The following is a 2,824-nucleotide window of genomic DNA, read 5'->3' as shown; positions in this document are numbered from 1 at the left end:
TATTTGCAATTTTATGTGGAGAGAAATGATTCAATATTCAGTAATGGTTAGGTACTTTCAATGTTCAACCTTGAGGTCCTTGTGTAAATAGGATTGTTGTTGAAATGGAATGGAAGTTTTGACAGCAGGAACAGCCCCTTAATCAGATTTACACAGAAAAGGAGGGGATGTTCCATCATGGGAATGCCAATGAGAAGATGTGCTAATGTGAAAATCAGTTATTTTAATGTTAATGTAAATATTGAGAGTAATAACCAAACATCAATTGTCTTTCTAGTCTCTATGTTTCATAAAGAGAAAAGAATCCCATGTTCATTTGTCATGATATGTTTGAAACAGTATTTTCACTTCAAATAAAGGCATAGAAATAGCTTATAAACTAAATAAGTTTCAGAAAAGTACTCAGTGATTTAGTAAAGAATGGAACAATTAGGATAAACTATGTGAGGAAGCGGTTTTTTGTAACAATAATAGAGATGATCATAGAAATATTGGCAGGTTTGATTGGGTTTTGGCGTTTTGCACAATGCTGTGAGGTGAAACCAGAAGCTGACACTCAAACACTTCGATTAGCTTTAGCAGGAGATAAATGGAGGAACCATAGAACATTAAGGATGAATTCAGGAAGACCCAAGACCGTGGAGAACTTGCCTGCTCTCTACACTATTTTCCAAGGAGAGGCTGCTATGCTCACAGACTATGGAGTCTTTATCAAAATCCCAGGCTGTCGGAAGCAAGGTCTAGTCCATCAAACTAGACTTACCGGTCATGTGGATAAGCCCTCTGAGATAGCAGATGTTGGAGCCAAAGTGTGGGTGAAGCTTATTGGCCAAAAGATGGAAAATGATAGGATTAAAGTATCCCTCTCCCTGAAGGTTGTCAACCAAGGGACTGGGAAGGACCTTGATCCCAACACGGTTATCACTGAGCAAGAAGAGAGGCAGAGGCTGTCCCTCCAGGATTACCCTGGACAGATCACCCTCGAGTGATCTGCAAGAAGTGTGGCTGTAAAGGCCACTTTGCAAAGGATTGTTTCATGCAACCAGGTGGGACCAAGTACTCTTTGATACCCAGTGAGGAAGAGGAGAAGGAAGAGGCAAAATCAGCAGAGTTTGAAAAGCCTGACCCCCCAAGAAATTCTTTTAGAAAAGGAAAGAAGTAAAAGAAACATAGAGACAGGAAGTCATCTGATCCTAACAGCTCAGACTCTGAGAACGATGCAGGCGAGAGGGCAAGGCACATGTCGAAGGACAGCAAGGCAGCAAAGAAGAAGAAAAAGAAGCACAAGAGGCACAAGGAGTGAGAGTGGAGAGTAGAAAGCGTGGTGGAGAGAAGGAACCAGCAGCCTGTGCTTTGAAGCCCCGGCTCCTAGAAAGGCTCAGTATTAAGATTAAGGCCTCCCGCACTCTTCTCTCCCATGGGAGATGGCATCCCTCACGCCACAGGCAAGTTTGGGAGTCAGGTATTAGAAGTACATGCCTGAATTGAGTTGTTTCCTTATCGCTCTTGGTTCCTTTGCAAGTGATCCCTGCAGCTCACCCATTCATTCACCCAGCTTCATTCAGCAGAAGGTCCTATTACCCTCTCCAGCTGCCACTGCCAGATTCCCGTATGGGAGTCCAGGCTAGAGCCACAGGAACTGCTGTGGGGGTGAATCCGGCTGTAGTTGAACATAGCGATTGGTCCTTCCCTGTTGGCCTACCCACCCTGGTCTGATTGGCGGATGGTCTCGGCTACATCCAGCTCATGGGCAGAGGGAGACAGGCAGTATGAGGGAAAACGTGGTAAGAAGTGGTGCTCACTTCTTCCATTCCCCCAAGACGATTCTGCTATGTTAGGAGTAACAGCCAGTGGTCACAGCCAGAAAACCATTGTTTGCAGTGTCTTAGCTAGAGAATCCCAAGGATGGAGGAGCCTGGTGGGCTGCCGTCTATGGGGTCGCACAGAGTCGGACATGACTGAAGCGACTTAGCAGCAGCAGCAGCTTGTTTGTGACATTCTGTCAGACCACTGAACCAGACAGCTCAAGCCAAAATCATTGCTTTACTTTGTATTTATTTCACTGTGAGTCAATTGGTTCCATTTCAGGTTTCTGATTAAATTCCTGATACTATATATATATATATATATATATATAGAGAGAGAGAGAGAGAGAGAGAGAGAGAGAGAGGCAGGTTTGACCTCACAGACTGTAGCATGCCAGGCTTCCCTGTCCACGGAATTCTCCAGGTAAAAATACTGGAGTGGGTAGCCATTTCCCTTCTCCAGGGGATATTCCCAACCCAGAGATCAGACGTAAGTCTCCAGCATTGCAGGCAGACTCTTTACCATCTGAGCCACCAGGGGTCAGAGCCCAGGTTAAACCACATATGTGTTGATTAGACTTGATCCATGACTTTGGAGTTGTTACTATTGGCAGGACTTTTCTTGGAGAAAACAGTATTAAAATGGGAAGTTGTAATTTCTCTAAAGCTCATTTTCTCATCTTTAAAACGAGTGATTGTACAAAATGACCATTTAAGTCTCTTTCAGCTCTAAACAGTGAAAACTATTCTATCATTAATTCAAATATAGAGTCTTTCATCCTGTACATGTACCCAGAATCCATCAGGACTGAGGCTTGAGGGGAGATGCTCCACCCTGTGAGTTACCTCTTATCAATCAAATCAATGCCCAAGATTATCAGAGGATTTAGGACTGAGCCCAGAGATACTGCTTCCATAATTACAACCTAGTTTGTTCCTGACCCTTCAGGACAACATAAACCTAGTTTTCACTTCAGCAGGAAATCCCAGTTTCAAGGCCAGAAGCAGAACTGTACAGT

At 43.9% G+C, this 2,824-nt stretch overlaps 1 pseudogene; it reads left to right on the top strand.

Moving 5' to 3' along the window:
• Positions 1-614: 614 nt before the first annotated feature.
• On the top strand, positions 615-1,303 carry LOC120856821 (annotated as a pseudogene).
• Positions 1,304-2,824: the final 1,521 nt, after the last annotated feature.

Source organism: Oryx dammah, unplaced genomic scaffold, assembly GCF_014754425.2.
Source record: "Oryx dammah isolate SB20612 unplaced genomic scaffold, SCBI_Odam_1.1 HiC_scaffold_28, whole genome shotgun sequence".
Classification (NCBI taxonomy): domain Eukaryota; kingdom Metazoa; phylum Chordata; class Mammalia; order Artiodactyla; family Bovidae; genus Oryx; species Oryx dammah.
The sequence above is the reverse complement of the archived record's forward strand: the minus strand, read 5'-3'. Positions and strand labels throughout refer to the sequence as shown.